We start from the raw sequence: 19,847 nt of genomic DNA, 5'->3' as shown, positions 1-19,847 counted from the left end.
CATATCATATGTTTTAATGGAATTTGTAACCATTTATAGTAGTAATGGCTCACCTCTCCCTTCCTAGATTACATTTCCGATATTTGCCTAATCAGCAAACACTTACCCCTGCGTATCTTAATTAAAATGTTTTTCTTTTTTTTAACGCGCTTAATATTTGAGGGCGGTTTCTACATGCGGATCTGAGATTCGAACCTCTGTTGCTCTGCGTGGTCTTGTTTCCAAAACCAGCACGTTGCCCCTGTGCTATCCTCCGTTCGCTCCTAAATTAAATTAAAGGAGGGTCAGCAGGGATGCCAAGACTAAGGGTGCTCCCTCACTAAACGTGTACAGACAAAGGTTAGGGATCGAATGATTACAAACTGGCATAGACTGTTGATACCAAGAAGGCACACACCAAATGCTAAAGGTGGGGGGAGGGTCAGAAATGCCCAATGGGCATAGACCAGCGTAGTGCCGATTCCAATCCGGCACAGATCAACAGAAAGGGTGAGGTTGAGACGCCAAGAGGTTTGGGCCAGGGGTTCATTTTGCAAATGCAAGTAAGGTACAGCTGGGAGCCACAGACCCAAGCAGGTACTCACATTGATGGGAAATGCTGGGGGTACCGGCCTGGGAGCAGGAGTCCAAAGACAAAGCAAGGAGCAACAGCTCAGGGGCTCTAGAAGCCCCACTGTCTAGTCTAATCACCAGCTTGTCCTGCCATGCAGCCAGCACTGTGGGCTGCAGGTCTATAGTTCTTCCACACCAAACGCTGCTTGCAATAAAGTAGGTCTAGGACACAGAACTCTGAAGAGTAGCTTCTGGTAATTATAGTTAAGCTCCTCTCTGTAATAAGACGGGAGCATAAGTTCCTGAATACAAAATTAAAACCCTGCACTGAATGGGCAGCTCACACCTGATAATGGGACAATGTGAGAGCTCAGGCTCAAAGCTCGGGAAACCATAGTTAATGCCAGAAACCACAGGAAATGGATTGTATACAAGTCAGCAACCCAGCCCAAGAGCTTGAGAAGACAAGCATGCACTGATCAAAGGCCAAGGCATTACTGCCCAACAAAATCTAAAGTCAAACATGAAGATGCTGCTGCCAGTGGCCAAAAGAAGCAATCAAAGGCAAAGTGGTTGCTCTGCTCATGATCACAGAGCAAGCTGAGGCCGCTTGATGGGGCTGCAGATGCCAATTAGACAGAACATTAGATGATATGCTGTAGCTCCATAGCAAGTGAAGGCCCATTGTCCCTTTTCAACAGGGGCCACACTGCACATGTAGACTGAGAGCGACTTTGCCCAAAGTACATGGATTCATTTTTAGGTCTGACTAGAGAAAGCTTTAGTTCTCTGATAGAGCTGTTGGAGCATTATGTAGAGGTAGGGGGGGGGGGCTGGTGTCAATCATCTGCTTCACAATGTAGAACAAGTGCCTCGTGGTGAGCATGCTATAATAGTGTCGCCCATTTTTTGAATTTCATGTAACTGTGCAAAATAACGTTTTTTAGGAGCTTCTTTTGTTTCTATGCTGCTTAGTACATTGACGTGTTTTTCAATGTTCTGCTGCACTTTTCGCTTCCAGGTTATTTTTTCAAGGATAGTGCATTGAGGCTATAATAATGGCAAAATGGTGCTTTACAAATGACCATTGTTTCCGTGAAGTTTTCCAAAGCTGTTGGCAGTGAGGGGAGGCTGTGGCAGGTATCTTTGTGTTAAAGCAGCATGCACAGTTACGTATCAGGTTTGTTTACATAGAAAACTCCAGTGAAGTCTTTATTATCCATCCCATGTGAAAATCTAACATGCTTTAACAGACGAAAGCAGTCGTTTGCAATCCTAGCAGGAGTATGTGGGCATGCAAACGAGACATGGATGGTTTCCGATGCATTCATGCTAGATGCTAGTCAGAGAAATTAAAGCAGAGCAAAGAGGGACCTTGGCAATCTGACTAATATTCTTAGCGCCATCATTGGGAACCCTTGTCAATGGCAATCTACAAAAACAAGCATCGGCAAAGCCAATTGGTGTGGCCTTGCACATGAAGAGTGTAAACCTTTTTTGTGCTGTGGGGAAGACCGTACACTTTAAAATGCCAGATCTATTAGATTTTACAGTTTGTTATTTTATTGTTTGTACCGCAAACATAGCTCAGAGCAGCAGCTTTAAAACAGGAGGGTGCCAGCACGGTACCTGGCACTTTATACATTAGTGCAGTACTGTTGGTGGAGGGAAAGAGGGCTTTTTATTCATCAAGCAAGCATTGTTGAAAGAGCCACGTTTTAAGTGTTTTGACGAACTAGAGGATGGTGGGGCACTTCAAGCCTCTGCCGGGATTGAGTTCCAGATGGTAGGGCATGGCATATGAAGGACCGTTCAACCTGGCGGTGGGACTCAGACAGACCTTTGCATTAGGCAGCAGAAATGACATGTTTTGCACTGTTATGGTGGGACGTGCTTGCATCAACAGTGACACATGCAATCTGTCCAAATCGTGGTCAATCGGAGGCAGAGTTTACGGTCAGACAAGGGGCAAATGCCCACGGTCCTCACCCCTGCTCTTCCTCTTTCACCCCAAGATAAACTGCTAGGGCTGCACACGGTCGCCCAGTGAGGTCTTATCTTTTTCCACTCGCCTCATGAGCAGAGTGATTAGTGATGGGAACAGTTAACTGGCAGTGACCGCTGCAGTGACACTTTTTTTATTTTAGAATTATACACAGATTAATAAACTATTTAAGTGTTGTTGTCGGATGAGTCAAAATGATGGGGTACCGAACAAGCTGTACGAAACAATGGGCCTCATTCAGAGTCGGGCGCTCTGGTAAAAAAAGTGCCGGTATCTGTGGATACCAGCACTTTACCAGACCGCCCACTACGGGTTTGCTGGTGGGGCAATGCTGGAGTTAACCCGGGTAAGCCAGGTGCCCTACCCGCCAAATAATTCCTCATTACCTCCATGGAAAAGCCCCTCATGGAGTGGGACTCAATGAATGGGAATTTACACCGTCCCGCCGGCACTCGTAATCCGGCTGCAATGCTGCCGGACCGAGTGCTGGTAAAGGTAAGTACCAAATGCTGGTATCCTGAATGAGGCCCAATGACCTTGTAATACATTGCATTTCACATTGTGTATGTAAAACTTTGTTGGTAAGTTCTCCTTAATTTGCATACTGGGACTTGTAGGCTTACAATCAGAATGAGGAATGATAGGTGTGTCATTTTCCAGATACTACAGAACGTAAAAGATGGGGGTTTACCACCACTTGTTTATGCCCCAGCAGATTTTGACGATTTGGCAGGTGAAGTTGGAGACCAGGGCCAACTTAACACGTGTGCCTGTTGTTCCACGTCTACTCGCCAATTCCACTTGGTTTTCCACCAGCATGTATTTTCATGCCACCGGAAAACCAATGGATTCCTGTTTAATCCTTCGTTTTTTTTTACACCTGGTAAAAGCAGGCAGATTTCAAAAGAACCATTGTAGATGGCTCATGCAATCCATAATTGCAAGGAGGCACTTTCCTTTTCTAGACACATGCTGGAAAAGTGAAGAATAAAGCAATCTCGGCTGTGTTTCACTATTTACGTTCCTGCTGTGTGGTGGAATCAATTAAAATTGCATGGATCTGCTTTTGCACAAAAGTGCAAATAGAAGTGGCCCCCTGTGTGCAATTTAGGACTAAAAACAAAATGACACCCATGCTCTTTTTGATCAACATATTTCTGCAATAAGGTATACATTGCCAGGTTGGTGTATCATGTGACATGTCTACATTGGAGGTTACCTGCATAAAAGGAAGTGTTATTTTATTTTTTCAAACCAAACATCAACACATATTTGTACAAACTTAAGCTGGGAAGAGGCATGGTCAAGTACCTATATTTCAGACAAGGATCAATTTCCGGCTTCACCATTTAACCAAAGTGTGTGATTCTGTGAAAATGATTTAATCTCACTGCCCCTTACCTGCCAACATTAAGTGCCCTAGAAGTGATTCAGTTGCCACTGACCCTGTTCCAAAAAAAGTCTCACTCATGGTTTAAAAGTCTCGTGTCTATAATATTAGTTACCTTTAATAATCAGCATACAAAGTCGCAGATGCTGTTACCAAATGGGTATGTCGTCCTGAGGTTTTTGTTTACATTTCCAGTTGCTCTTGCACCCTGACACTCTCCCGCATACTGGCACTACTTCGCATCCTCACCTCAAAAAAAATGAGCTACAAAAAAGCATCACAAAATGCATCTCTGTGCTTCAAACTGTCATGTATAAGCCAACAAATGTCCAATTTCATGCTGCAGTATTCTGCAGGGTATTCTGCCTGCCACAAGAAGATGTCAGGCCACCAAAACCCTCCTCCACAGCCTGCTTTGAGTAGCCATAGTCTTCTGGGATGCATTGCTGGCGGTATGCTGAAGCTGAGATGGTATAAGGGCTGGAGTCTCATTGCTCTGCCCTTAAAAAGGAGAGGAGGCATCCTCGATTCTCCCCAGCCAGTCCAGAAGACTTGGTGGGGGTGCATGGGAGTGGTGTTGAACATGAAGCATGGTAAGGGATGCAGATAGAACGTGGCTGGGAGCTGAAGCTGAAGGGGGAGTGGATTTAATAGAGAGAACAGATGGGAAGGGAACATAGGTAGATTGGCGTTGCCACACTATTTGTCTTGCTTCTCATTTGCTCTAAGTTTGTACTTGTTTTTATAAAGGTCAGTTGATTGATATATGCTGAAAGAAATTGTACATAATTTGGATTCAATTCACAGGCTCTTGTTCAGTAGCCGGCGGTGTCAGGTTTTAATGTTAATGCATTGGCAATAGCTTTTCTAATGAGGAAGCTGAAGAGTAGTGGATAGAAAATGGGAGGGATGGGGGAGTGATGGAATATGAAGCGAGTGGTGAACAGAAGGTGAAAAGAGTGGGGTCTCGTATGGAAGAAGGCGAGGGAGGAGATGTAAGAGGAAGAAGACAGTAGAAGATTTTGCTGGGGTTACAGGAGAGCATGTGATTTCGGAAGGGATAAGAGGATGGAAGAGAAAAGCATTTTCCCCCACTTGAACAAAGTGAGTGATTGCGGGCAAATCACTTAGTCAGGTCCAGGCTGTTTCAAGACTGTCATATACTTAAACACACAACTCCAATAGTAGAAAATAGAAACTTAAAAACGTGGAAAAAAAGGTTTATAATTCTCCTTGTGACAGTCATGTTAACTCCTCTTACCTTAAACCCCTTCTCTAACATGCCTACCCAGGGCCCTCTGTCAATCTTGCCCAATACAGATGTTCCATACTAACGTTTAGGAACGATTCTATTAAAGACACAGAGGCGAAGTATTATGCTTCTCCATGTTTAATGCCAGAGAAGAGCATCATGCAAAAACTTGTATAAACTCTTGCACTTCACTCAGGAGAAATGAGTAGTTTAACAACAAAATATGTGACAGTGTCCTTCAATTACAGTCCACTCAGGGCATATAATGATTCTCAGCTAGAAGCCACACCATCTTCTTTGATGCGCCCATCCTCTGTGTCGTGTGCTTTATTGAACTCCCCGGAACATTATGGACTTCCCAACATCGACCAACTTAAGCTCTGTTACGCCGATTTTGCCTCCATTCCTGAAATCAGAACAGTCAGACTTATTATTAAAACTGGGTGGTTTCTTCAACGCCATAATTACAGTTATTGATAATGAATAACTACTTCTGATAAAACATCTGGCCTTATTACAAGTTTGGCGGTATGCAGTAAAACTGGCAGTAATGCAATTCCTGCCACTTTACGGCCCCGCCAAATGAGAAGTACATGAAAATGGGTGCTAATTCTGCCAGCGGAATTACTGCCAAGGAGCAAAATGGTATTTCCGTTGCATCACAAGTTGAAATACCACCGAAATTCCACAGGAAATGGGCAGTGATTCCATCTAAAACCCAGTGCAGGTACCTCCATCAAGAAGGTGCAGTTAAATGCATACCGCAGATGGAAATCTAGTCACAGGTGCACCCAGGCCACTCTGAAAGACTACATAAGGCCCGCAGCACCCCAAACATCTTTTCCAACACCATGCAGCCACTCACAGTTGCTAACTGGGATATGCAGCTTGTCTTGCTCCACTTTGAGCTGCAGTGGCAGGAACAGCAGCACAGGGTGCATTGCACAGAGAGAAGGAGGAGGAAACGCCATTCAAGGCGAGCACCTATTCCCTGGCCAGGCCCTCACCCTTGGGATTGACTGATGCCCATTGACTTATTCCATACAGAGACTCATTACCCTGTACCGGCTGAACAAGGAGATCACAGCAAAGATACTGGCCATGATCCATGACAACATCAAGAGCTGGATCAATATAAGGACAGCGACACCTCCGCTGCTAAACTTGTGTCATTGCTACATGTTCTTGCCAGTGGCACCTTCCAGCACACTGTGGGCATGCTGCATGGCATGACCAAGCCCACTTTTTCAATTGTGCTCAGACAGGCGCTGGAGCCATTCCTGTGCCATGCATCCCAGCACATCTCCCTGACCAATGGTTTTAGGCTCGTTTATCTGCTCAGACTGTTTTCAAGAAGCCTGCATACAAGCAACACACTAACACAACACTAACACAAGTAGAATAGGGACAAGTGTCTTCTGTTAGAATATAAACACAAGCAGAATAGAATTAGTTGCAACACCATAGGTATGTGTGCCACATTGAGGGAGTTAGGTTGCAGCATACCCCAAGAAGATCACTGAGAAATGTAGGGTGCTGAATTCACTAAGAAGGTTACTAAGGGATACATACACGAAGAAACATTATTCCTGATTAACTATGAATATAGCATTGAGCAGACGTTTCACCATGTTGCAGCAAAAGCCTCTGTGAAAGTACACAACGTGTTATTTTAGAGGTGCCACGCTGCAGTGCTTAGATTCGACCACCTTTATGAGAAGCCCTTTCTCACCTGAAAGTATAAGACGGCCAAGGTTATAGTTGAAGAAAGTACAAGATGATGCTCAATGGAGCAGCACAATGACATTGTTTCCATGACACAGGAGCAGGTATGTAGCTGTAGCAATTATTTCAGGTCTAAACGATAATTGAATAAACACACAGAAGCTTTGATCGCTAGATGCATGGTGCCCCAAGAAGAAATATTTCTAGAGACACTAATATACAGGGCCCCCTATGGCCAATTAGTGCCACTACACCTGTACTAAATGCAGTAAAATAGAAGAAACTATCCCCGGCAGACAGAGCCCATAAAGACTGTTTATATATCATGTGACCCAATTAAAAGATGATGCACCTGCATTGGCAGCGAGTATCGAGACAACAGTTGCTAACTAGAACATCCAAGGTTGGGCAAACTGTCTGGGACAAATAGGTCCTGGCATTGAGACGATTGGACTGGTTTTGTGTACATTAATACAAGGACATGGATTCTGGGTGAGTACAAGTGCCATCACACAATACAATCTTGCAGCACCAGTTGAATGCCATGTAAAGGGGGGGGCAGAACATTACTACTACTACTGATCAATGCATGTCCTGTCAAGACTCTGTACATGCAGGACATGCCCCCTGTGAGAAACCAGAATATAAGAGTTGGACACAGTGTTAAGTGCTTCACAATGTCTTTATTTAAATTATAAGACGGTTGGGGAAAAGGCCTCGCTATACCTAACTATAAGGGATTTCCCTGTCACAACAGAACTAACCAGTGGACCCGTCTTTGTCAGGATCTCCAAAATAAATCTCCACTGTCCTGTGTCCAAACCCTATTCTGACCCTCACACTTAATATACCACAAAAATCATCATCAGGAAAAATAAACAGTACTTGGCTGTCTTCTTGCAGCCTTCTGCTTGTGTCCACATCCACTATGATGTGGATTTAATATGGCAGGGAGAAACTCCCCTTCCCTGGTCTTTCCCAGCTGTCAGGGCCTCTGCAACCCACTATGCCAAGGGGACAATCCCCTTCCCTGCTCTTTCCCAAATGTTAGGGCCTCTGGAACCCACTATGCCAGGGTGACAACACCCTTCCCTGGTCTTTCCTGCTCCGTCTTAGAGGTTCTGTGTAATCACCAAATCACTGTTTTCCAGGCTTGGGTGGACTGCATCTGTCTTAACATATACACTGCTTCTTTAGTAGTCTCTTGCCCAAAACCCACTGGAATGAGGAAGATTCGGAATAATAATGCCTCATTAGGTTATGTCCCTTTTATTTTGTAGTACTATTTTTCTCTTAGTACTGGGATGAGGAGGAGTCAGGACCTTCTATGCTCACATATATTTCATTGTTTGTATGGTTCACAATGGTTCCTCTTGGTATTTTTTCTAATGTGTTCTCTGCGCACACAAAACGGTTTTTATAAAAAACCAAAGCAATGTGTCTGCTTACCTGCTCCGCTTCCCAGGGTTTCCTTGGATGTTCTCCCAGTGTTGCTGACACCATTTAATAAAGTTACTTTCCTCTTCTTTGCAAGTGTGGTTTTTCTTCAGTGTGTCACAGTGGCGGGGCAACCTTTGATGTGCATACACTGTCTCTCTGTTGTGCATTTATGGGTTCTCGGTGTATCTGCAAGGGCTTTTCAAGTGACGAGAGTGTGTCTGCTGGTCCACCCAGATGTTTCCCGTACTTCGGGAACCAATACTCCTCTTGCTACTGTCTTGCTTCACTGAGCTTTTGTCACTCGTGGGATCACCCCCCACGTCCAGGTGTAACAGAGCCCTTTTCCCTTCTGGGTTCTGTGGTTTTCACACTTGTTCTCCCCGAGAGAATTACTAGGGGCTAAACCTGCCCGTGCTGCTCCAATAAGGCGGTGAACTGTCCCACAACTCCCAACTTTGCCTTTCGGAGCTTCACTTCTCCTGCTTGCCGCTCAAAGGGAGTTACATTTCCCGAACTTCCTGTCTTATTTTCTTTCTTGCTCTGCGTTCGCTCTGTACTCAGGAGTTCGCTACTGCGTCCTCGTCGTTCACGACTGGTTTCCCTTTCTTTCAAGCTAACCACACTTCTTCCTTCACCCACAACACGACTACTGCTTCTGCCATCATAACTCTGGCGGTTTCCTCTGGTACTACCTTCTTTGGAAAACGATCCACGTCCCTCTTCTTTTGTTGTCAGGTTGTCTAATGGAGATAAAAAGAGGACTAAAATATTGGGTCTGAGATTCCATTCCTTTTCTCTCTATAGGCGGTTTCCTTGTCCCAGTAGCCTGAGATGGTGGTGTTACTTAGATATACATATACCCATATGGCCCATTTGGGTTTAACTTGTAGGGTCCAGTGGGATTTTACATTCATTTTCTGGGTTTTGGTGTGGGAATTCTGTTTCTTCTCTTTAATTCTGAGACAAGATCATCTGGTTTGTCACACCCCTCACACCGCACATGAGATCCCCCAATCCACAGGACTAGGCCCAGCAGGACTATGTAGCAGTATCAAAAATAGTAGAACATGGAGCCAATTACCCCTCCCTAAATCCAAATTCTTTTGGTTCATGCACCACCTTTTTTGCCTTATCACTACAAAATGTATAATAAGGTCTTAAACACTATCTCCAAACCATTTATATAAAAAACATATTTTATTCATATTTCATATAACAAACATACAATCTATTAAGACTACTCGTGTATACATTTACACAAACAAAATTGTAAAACAAATCTGCATCGAAATATTCAGAGAAATGTTTACTAAAAAGTGGGGTTAGTAGGTGACTAAGATCCTTTTGCAGACCAAGTTAACCTTCTAAGAGATCGCAGTATAGGAACTGTATAAAACACATATAAATAACTTCACTTCTTAATATGTTATGCTGTTCTCATTAAGTCACACAGTTTTCATCTACAGAGATCCTCTAGTGTGGTCTCTGTTATCTGAGGCTTGAAAATTCATGCCTATTCGATGGTCTACATATGTTTTGTCTTTTATATGGTAAATGAGACACTGGGCCTCATTACGAGGAAGGCGGTAGGGGGTTAACGGGGCCGGTAGAGCTGCCGGCCCCGTTAACCCCCTCAAAACCAGGCGTCCTTAGCGGGTCCCGCGAGCAGACCAGGATGCAAACAACAGACCCGTAATTAACGGGGCCGTTGTTTGCATCCTCCCCATTCCCATTGAGCCCTCTGGGGCCTCAAATGGGAATGGGGACGTACCGGGTCCGGGTTCCCCAAATGGGGAAATACCGGGCCCTCCAAGGTCGGAATGGCCTGGTATTTCCCCATTCTGGGAACCCGGACCCGGTATCCGGAATGGGGGTAGCCATGCCGCAAAAAGCGATATGGTTACCTCCCTTCTTGTAAACTAACTCTAGCGCCTTTTTTCAACGTTATAGTCGTCTTCAGGACACAGATATTTCTTACAGAGTTGCGATTAATTTACAGGAACCCCTTGAAAAATGTTGTCTCGCACACACTACATTGCAAAACATGACATGAAAACTAATTAAAATCTTATAAAAAAGGAACGAAGAGTCGCAGGTATCTGGCTATTGTATTGTCCACCTATGTCGGGCACTAACCTATTTTTTGCAAACAATCGGATTTGAGCTTCTCATTCAATCAAAGTTGCAATTTCCTTGATATAGTAGAGGACTTCTTGATTTAGCCTACAACAAGTAAATAATTTATCTTACTCGTCTTATTTTTCATTATTTATCAATATCAGCTCCCATATTGTAATCATTCTTACTAGACTAACCTGTGGTCACAGGGCTGTATTGCTCATTTTCTTATCTTGTTCATTCTCACTGTGCCGTATAAGTGCGCTGGTTGCTAAGCATCATTCTTGTTTTTTTTATTAGTTGGGTATTAAATCTGTTTAGTTGAAAAGAAAAGATGTCTTACTCCATTTCTATATACTATTGATTTAGAGAGGTTTTATCTTCACTTAGTTACTTTTTTAATAAAAGTTGCTACATAAGAGTTTTTCTAAAGACATAGCACGAGTCCTTATATTCTTTCGAGTCTTGTTCAGTTGTCTATTTTATAGAGAAACCTTGTGCGAGGTACTTAAAAAACTTCCTTTACTTACTTTCTTGTTCTTCTCGTAGTTCCTCCTATCTTAGTATCCGCTTCTATCGGAGACACTTTTTTAAACTGCTCGCAGCTCACAATGTATCTCTTTTACCTGTTTGTTCAGATCACCTGATCAGGGTCTCCCTGTCACATGACGTTCTCGGTTGTATAACCGCGACTTTTCAGACTGATGTACTGTTATTGTCGTGGTCGCACCGCCATGTTACAGAGGTACTTGCAACGGGATAAGAATACACATGTGCTTTTAGAATCTAATGCCTCTCCTTTCTTGTACTAGTTGTTACCCAGAATTCATTTATATTTCATTATTATTTCTTTTTTACAATTGATCTTCAGTTGACTAGCCTTATTATGTGTATTTGCATTCTGATACATTCGCTGTCTCATAACGTTCTCGGTTATGTAACCGTGGCTTCTTTGTCGATTTCACTGCTGTTTTCGCAGCTCCATATTTAAGAAGGGTTTTCACTAGGTAAATAAAACATATCTGCTCTTCAGTTCGATGCATCTATTTTGTTATGTGAGTGATTACCAAATCTACTCCTCACTGATTTCAACTTATCTTTATCAAAAGTTGATATTTTGTTGTTTTATATTTTTTTGTATATTCATATTTTGGTACAAATTCTTACATACTCAAACTTGTGACTGATTCTTCGCGTGTTTTTATCCCCATTAATCACATTCTAATGCACACTCTCATAAATTCGGCAGTCTGATGATTTTTCACATGTTTTTATACTCATTGATCTGTTAATATTGAGAACAGTTAGTAGTATAGTATACACAAGCTTGCACATCAGTTAATCTAGTTCCACTTTGTGTACTTCTATGGAAAGTTATTGTATACACAGGACACTTTTTGTATTATTTTGGCCAGCCGTTATTCTTATTTCACATGTCCTCAAGGATGAACCCGAGATGTAGAGAATTTCAAAGCTTAGGTAGGTACCATAACTGCCCAGATATTTGTTGCTTGTGCCATGCTACACAACATCTGCGTCAGGCAAAATGTCCCCCACATCTGAACATGCTTCCCCCAGCAGAGTATGATGCACTCTCCGCAGATGCAGTCAGTGCTGCCGCACATTGAGTGTGAAGAAGCCAGGGACGGATGTCTGGTGTGGCAAGAACCAATTGAACATTTTTTCTAGACACATTACTTTTCACATCTATCACACTTTTGTACATACACACATTTTGAATATATCACCTTCACACAAACAGTATTGTCCTCTCATTTCCTCTCTGTTTTTTTTAAATACCTGTGGTGAGCACCCATCCCCAACACCCATTAACACCAGCCCTCCCAAATTGCCAAGAGCCCTTCATAAACCACCACCCCTTCACCAACAGCCCTTCCCACCCAGCTCCCCAATCCCCAATGGCCCTTCACACCCACATACCCCATCTCCAACACCCATACCCATCCACCTCTCCCTTGTGCCCAGTGAGATACTGTCAAGAAGTATCATTGCTATTTCCATGGCCTCTTGCCCTTGCCAGGCTGTTCTGGCTGTGGACGGGCCACATTACACTCTGCACAGCGATGTGAGCTGCCAGCCAATGACCCCTCCTTGGGGGTGACGTATGTGAATAGGTCAGACTCGTAGCTTCAGGTTTGCTAGAATTCAGGAGCTTGCTGGCGCGCATCTATTCAGCAAATGCTGACATGCCCACTGTGAGCCCCCTCGCCCTCTGGCCCACAACAGTTAGGGCAGCAGTTGCCATGGATGATTGTCTGTGCTCCTGGTCCAAGGACCTTGCAATCCTTCATGACGAGCCTTGCACTTATTTTATTATTTTTGCATTTGTAGCAGCGCACCAAGCCCTGAGGCATCTAGGCGCTAGTTACAGTTACAGGATGGATGTAACTTACACAGGTGAATGACGGTGACAAGTTACAGAGTTATGAGACGGTTGCTAGTTACAAGACAGGAGCAGTGAGATACTTGACATAGAAGATAAAGTTTACAGAAATAACCTTTTACTGGGCCCATATTAAAGCACAGTGAGCATGGGTGATAACAGAAAGGCCTAGATGGGGAACAGTAATACAGTGGGTCACAGGCGCATGCCGGTAAATCCGCACCCAGTGGGGCTTGGGGCTACATCGATCCACTTAGTCAAGGATGGCTTACAGATGCTACACCTGTGTCTCCGCAATAGTCTCAATGTGGATCTGCCGCTACTCCATTACGTCTGGCCTCCTCCAGATTGCATCAATGGAATGCTGTTGCATGCACTGTAGGCTGTGGGGAGGGCTGGGGCTGAAGCAGAGGGACCCATAACCCCTGTCACCTGCGTCACGTGGCCCACTGGCATCAGTGCCAGTTCCTGTATCCGGCCATACTGCATATGGGCCTGGTTGTCTGCCTCAGGTGATGAGATGGAGTCGAGGGCAGCAGTGTAGAGCCATGGGTGCCAGTGGCTGCATGAGGCTCCTCAGACACAACCACAGGGGCTGTCTTTAGTGTGGCGGCTGCAGCTGCATCTAGTGTGCTGCCATCAGGTGCAGTCGCATGCGCAATGCTGGCGGTTGGGCCACGTGGCAGACTTGTGGGGACTGTGGCGGCATCTCCACTTGTCACCGATGCCATGGCGCTGCTGGGTCCTGACCCTGGTACCTCAGTCCTGCTCTTCCTCCTACTTTTCCCATGGCTGAGCAGTGCAGGGATGGAGGTTGATGTGCTTGTACCAGTGGCCCTGTCGTGGGATGTAGATGGGCCAGATTCAGTCGACTGATAACCTGTTGAGTGAACAATGACATGTTGTCAGTCATTATGCATACTTGTGCATGGGCTTGCAAGTTACTTATGCAACATGATGGATGATCATCCTATAAACATGTGGACTTATGGGCAGGGTCAAATTGCAGGTCAATGAAAATGGCTAATGCAAGGTGGTGTTCTGATCTTGATGGTCGTGCAGATTAATGAATACCTCCGTCCCCAAGTACCACACAGGCAGAATGGCCAATCACTGCCTGTGCAATCTTTGAGGCCACAGGTGAAGTGAGCCGTCAATCTGGAACCAGGAACGCCGGAAGGACCCCCTGAGCGTTGTAATGCAATAGATGGTTATCAAACAAGATGCAATGATGATAATGTCATATGAAAACAAATTGTAATAGGGCTTACCTAAGTGTAATGTAAACAAGGCCGCAAATGATGGGATGTATCAGGGGATCAACAGCAGAGTGAATGGGTCGGTATCCAGTGAGGCTTGGATGACAGTTCAACACCTGGGTCAAGATGAATCTGCACAAGAGTCCAGAATCCAAAAACGAGATCAAAAACCAATGATTACAAGGCCACAAAGTTCCAGGCAAATGGCAGTCCGTTATGCAGTCCGTTGAGAGTGTCCGCGGTCAATACCAGTAGAAACAGATCCAGGGCAATGGTAACAGATGCAAGGAGAAGGACAAAGACAAATCCGTGAAGCAGTCCGTGGTCGTAGTGCCTAAGTGTCCAATGATATTCAAAATGCCAAACAGTCCTTAAGAGGCAGCTGAGAAGCACTGGCTTTGTGGCTTCCGATGCGTTTAACTGCTAACAACAGTCATATGATGCGCATCACGGAAGCGTGAGGAAAATCACGTGCTAACAGATGATGAATGCGATTGGTAGTCATTCACCTCACGTGACGCTTGAATCTCCGTGTTCCTCGGCGGCAATGCGGAAATTTCCATGGAAGTTGCCACAGCACTGAGGGTCGAAAAACTCCCGGAGTGCCAGTCAGCGCTCTCTGTTGTCAAGCGGAATGCCGTTTCTTGGCGCCATGATGAGAGGCGACTGTCGTGTCAGGTAAGTACGGGCTGATCTGTGTAATTGTGGATTGTTTAACTATGTGTGGACTGGGAGACGTGACAGGTGGGAGGAGTGTCTGCTGAGGGTCTACACTGCATATGCATGGGCTCATTGCCTGTTGGGCTGGTGATTTGACTTGTACATTTGGTGGCACTGGGGGTTCACTTTGCCACTAGGCCTTTCACAGCACACACGTGTGCTTCTCATGGCTGTATGGGCTCACTTGCACATTTACCTTAAAGTGCATGTGTCTGTGCACAGTCTCCCACCTTCCCTGGCACACGCATGTAGTGGCATTGACTTTTGCGACGATCCTTCAGATAGCATAACTTCTCCCCAGGAGAGAGCCCCTTTCCTGGAGGCAAGGGAGGTGAGGCCACTAACCAATAATCCCCCTACGTTTGTTAACATGCCAGAGGATTTCATGGAGAGGGACAAAGAAAGACGTGCTTCTTCATCGCTTTCTGTCCCATTCGGCAGTGGCCGTTGTGGTTCTGGTATGCTGTGAGCTGTTGTGCGTCCAGAAGGAGAACCGTCAAGCGAGGGGGCCGCATCGAAGCCCACAGGGCTGAACCTCAGCTTTGGGACACTGTAGCAAGGCACGTCTCCAAGGTTAAAGAGACAGACTGCAGGACTCCCGAGAAGCGTTTTACGAGTCAGTTGGGAACCAGCACAGTAAACCTGGAGAGATGAAAGGTGGTGGAGCGACCTGTAATGGGTGGACCATCGGGTCCGACAACTGCACCGAGACGGCCAGCAGTAATTGGCCGTGGATAGAAATAGGCCACAGAAGTAGCGTGGAAGAAGAAGTTGAAGTAGAGAGAGTGGATCCGCAACCCCTGGAGAAACCAGTGAAGAATTTTCTGGGAGAAGGTAATGGGAACAAGTACAAGTCCAGACAGGGGCCGGAAGATATGATATGATATTTTATTTATATTGTGCTCATACACAAGTGTTTCAGATGCGAGACTCAAAGCCATGAAAAAGCAGAGGAAGTAGTAAATCACTTTAAAGCCCAATTCTCTGGACAGTATCTCAAGAGTGTGGTGTTGGAGAGTCAAGAGGGACTCAGGGAGCCTTTTCATCGTCCAAGTGGGGGCAGGATAAAGAGTAGAAAGAAAGTTAAATGTGTGGAAACCTCCTTTAGGAAATACATGGTTTGCTAAAAAAGAACCCTGGGGAACCAGCTAGGAGAATGGAGTCATTCTCCTAGCCCCACGAGGATCCTAAAGAACTGTTTTTGTTGTTGTTGAGAGTTATGAAACACCCCAAACTTTAATGGAACTTTTTCTTTGAGAAAACGTGCCGTCTATGGGACACTTTACATCCAGGAGAAGGGAGTTATTCTCCTTGGTCACAATCAGAACCCAAACTTTACTATTGCTTATTGTAGTGACCTGGATAGCGTAGGAGCTTTTTGACTGGGACAGTGCCTTTTTGATTTGGACTTTCACAGACTTCCTGATGAGCACCCGAGTTGCTTTAGTTTTTCGTAGGGAAGCCACATTAGAATTAAGGACAGATAGGTTTATCTTTCTTTTGAATAAATGTTTATAGCAATCATCATCGCACCACTTGGTCAGTCTCTTCATTCCCTGTCCCCACGCTTTGTACACATTACCATGTGGTTGCAAATTCCCCTGTCCATTGGGTCCATCTATGCTGAGGGACACATGTATGGGATGGGCATTTGGCCAGTGCATTATCATGGGAGAGGGTGCATTCATACTCACCAGCTTTGCCTTGGCTGCTGGCTTCGAGTTCGGCACTCCTAACCACCTCAATCCTTTCCATATGGAGGATGCTGCTCGCTTTCTTCTCCCATGGGTTCTTGACATGGGGCCCTCTTTGGAGCCTCCTGTATCATGTCCATGTTTAACTAGGAGGCTGTAGACCCTGAACTTGACGTCGTTCCACCCCTTGCGGTACTACTCAATATGCCATGGGACTGTGTCTACTGCCACAATCTTGTTTCTAATGCTGGCCCAGATGGCAGACTTGCTCTGCCCAGATGTCCTCTTGTGCGTTGACCCATATAGCATATCAGAATGAGCCACAATCTCTTCTGTGAGGACCTCACTAAACTTCTGCTTTCACAGCCTCATGTCGGGCACCGTGCCTTTCTCCTGTGAGAACTTTTCAGGTACGCTTGTGTTTGGATGGCAAAAGGAAATGGGAGATTCAGAGTGGATTGGATGTTTAAAGAGGGGCGCCACCAGGATTTCTGTTCCTGATATGACGTTAACGTCATTTTGTAAGGCAGTAATGAGTCGGCGGAATTACCGTCAGAAGTTGCTTTTCAGCGTTGATGATCTGTGCATGCTCCTGTCACCTTGTGATATGGTGGTAATTCCGCTGGATTCCACAGTGGTAACGGTAATTCAGGTCTGGCAGAATTACCACCATATTCACTGCCCAACTCATAATGAGGCCCATTATGCTGCATATTTCTTTCCCAATAACTCACATTTCCATACAGATGTCAAAAAGTTATTCAATAAGCATGCCATGAATGAATACCTCACTTTTGCGAGGATGGGATAATACTTTATCTCCATATCTCTAATAGATTCATGTGTTACTATGGAAAATCTATATTCTATGGCAAGACCGGAGGCTCGTATTATGCTTGTTTAAAGCTTACTTACTACTAACGAAGCAAATTACTCGATTGGCTTAAATTAGAATATTTTACAGACAAAGTCCCCTGACCAGTCTGTGGCCTTCATAACATCTTCCAGCCTTGCTCCTGCAAGGAATGCTCTTGTGGCCATAGCTCCTCTGGCAGACTGTGCTCCGAAACCTTGAATGTCTATACCTGCTTACGCCATTGTCCATTTGACCCATCTCACCAGAATGATGCATGATACTGCCTTATGTGGTTTTGTAAGCCCTGTTAATAACTGAGATTCCATGTTCGGCCTCAGCTCTGCTGTTACCCCCTCATATACTTTGAATCACCTAACAACATACAGTTTAGATTAGTCAGGAAAAGCTGGGTAAGATGGAATGCAACACCCTCGAGAGAGAAAAACTCCTGCTTGTTATAGCCAATGCCCTCATATCTGATACTATCTTACACAAAATGAAGAATAGAAGCATAGTTAACTTCGCTGACAGGGTATCCCTGGACAATTGCTCATTATCCAACCAGGTGAGAAAAAAGTGCAACACTTTATTGATGTCCCATAGTAGGGAATATTTCTGAGCTGCCTAATGAGCTGAATGCACTTCATTGCCCTTTTTATTGAAGCAGTGTTCCTCGTCTGGAGCTCTGTTAACCGTGGCATTCTCTGCAGTATTCGCTGACCTGCATATGTTGACTGTCCTGTAACTTTATTATTTGCCACCAGTTGTGCCAAGTAGTTAGTTAGTGCAACAACATCTGCTATAATGGGATCCGTGCCCTTTCCATGCACCAGATATTCCAGCTATCCCAAGGTGCTTTATATGCTGCTTTATATGATCTTGCTGTACCAGGCCCCATGAGGTCCAGATGAAGCGACTAGCTTCTTTTCCAAAAGACCTGGCTTTCTCCAGGCACAGCAGAAATCAGCCATGCTAACAAGATCAGTGACCAATTCTGGACCACCGGGTGAAGGCACTATGCTGGATCCTGCAGGATCTGTGGCAGCCGTATTGCAAAAAGGCATCTGTCGCTGCTGCTTCTGCGGCTAACCTCCAACTGAAGAATATTTCCAACTGAGTTGGTTCTTGAGGCAAACAAATCTGTAATGCAGGGTCCCACAAATCGTCATCAACCTTTAGAAGACCTCCCTGTGCGGCTGGCATCTCTCAGGAACCCTGAGTTCCAATTTGCTACTGTGTTTGCCAGGCCGGACAGGTAGTCCGCCATCACTGAAATGTTCCTTTACAGACATTAATGCCAGAAATATTTCGCAAGGTCCCTCTAGGTTTTTATACATCTCACTGCAAAGATGTTGTCCTTTCGGAGAATGACATAACACTTCACTGTCTGCAGAGTCAGTGCTTTTATGGCAAATGAACCTGGTAAAAGTTAAAGACAATTGATGTGAATCTGCAGTTCATCCCAGGTCCATCTGCCACTGGTGGTCGTTGATCAGCATCAGGCTCCCCAGCCTGATCTGCTGGCATACGACTCTATCACGACATCTGGGGCGCTTCTGAAGATGTACTCTTCCATTGCATGTTTCCATATGATTCAACCGCCAATGCATTTCCGTCATGGCATTGTTGGATATTGGGACTGTTTAGTTGTACCCTATTCCTCTGCGTAAATGTTGGATCTTGAGACTGGAGAGATAGATAATGCAGAAAGCCAGTATTATTGCTTTAATTGAGGATGCTAACTATCCACTGTCCTTGCTAGGTGTCTAAGGGAAGTGCAATCTTTTGCTATCATCATCCTTATCTCCCTGCGGAACAACTACACCTGTGTGTGGTGTGGAAGGCTGAGCGATGTCGCTATCGTGTCAACCTGGAACCCCAAAAATTCCATTAGTTCTAAATTGTCACAATTTATCATGAAACTTAAATACTGAAATAGGGAAACCGCATTTGCAATTGTGTTTCTAAGAGATCTCTGTCTAGCGACATCAAGATCATGCAGTCTAGATCATCATTCTTATGCCTTGCTTGTGAAGCCTGGCTGCTACCGGCTTGAGATGCTTCATAAAGCACCAGGAGGCAGAGACCAGATTGAATGGCATACTGAAAAACTCCCAAGTCTATCCTGCCCATATAAACTGCATGAAACACTGAGGGAAAGATTGGACCCGCTAAATATGCGCCCTTGAGATCCAACCATGCTAGCCAGTCCCCTGGCTGCAACAGGCCCCTGAGGCGGTGAATACCTTCTTTCTTGAAGTGCCTGTATACAACATGTACATGTAAGCCTTTTAGGTTTATTACTGACCTTATTATTCTAGTTCCTCTGAACTAGGAAGACATTGGTGATAAAACGGACCCCTCTGGGATGATTGCCATTATGGCATTTGTTCTGACCAGCTCTCTCACATCTTTGTCCATTAATTGTGTTT

At 44.9% G+C, this 19,847-nt stretch overlaps 1 long non-coding RNA gene across 1 annotated transcript; it reads right to left on the bottom strand.

The window, feature by feature from the left end:
- Positions 1-5,321: 5,321 nt before the first annotated feature.
- On the bottom strand, positions 5,322-11,116 carry LOC138515577 (uncharacterized). The gene is made up of 2 exons (XR_011282084.1): positions 11,013-11,116; positions 5,322-5,605 (listed from the first exon to the last, which is right to left on the bottom strand). It is a non-coding gene; the product is annotated as an uncharacterized lncRNA (long non-coding RNA).
- Positions 11,117-19,847: the final 8,731 nt, after the last annotated feature.

Source organism: Ambystoma mexicanum, chromosome 6q (genome assembly GCF_040938575.1).
Source record: "Ambystoma mexicanum isolate Mex_15411 chromosome 6q, UKY_AmexF1_1, whole genome shotgun sequence".
Taxonomy (NCBI): Eukaryota; Metazoa; Chordata; class Amphibia; order Caudata; family Ambystomatidae; genus Ambystoma; species Ambystoma mexicanum.
This window is presented reverse-complemented; position numbering and strand designations above follow the sequence as displayed.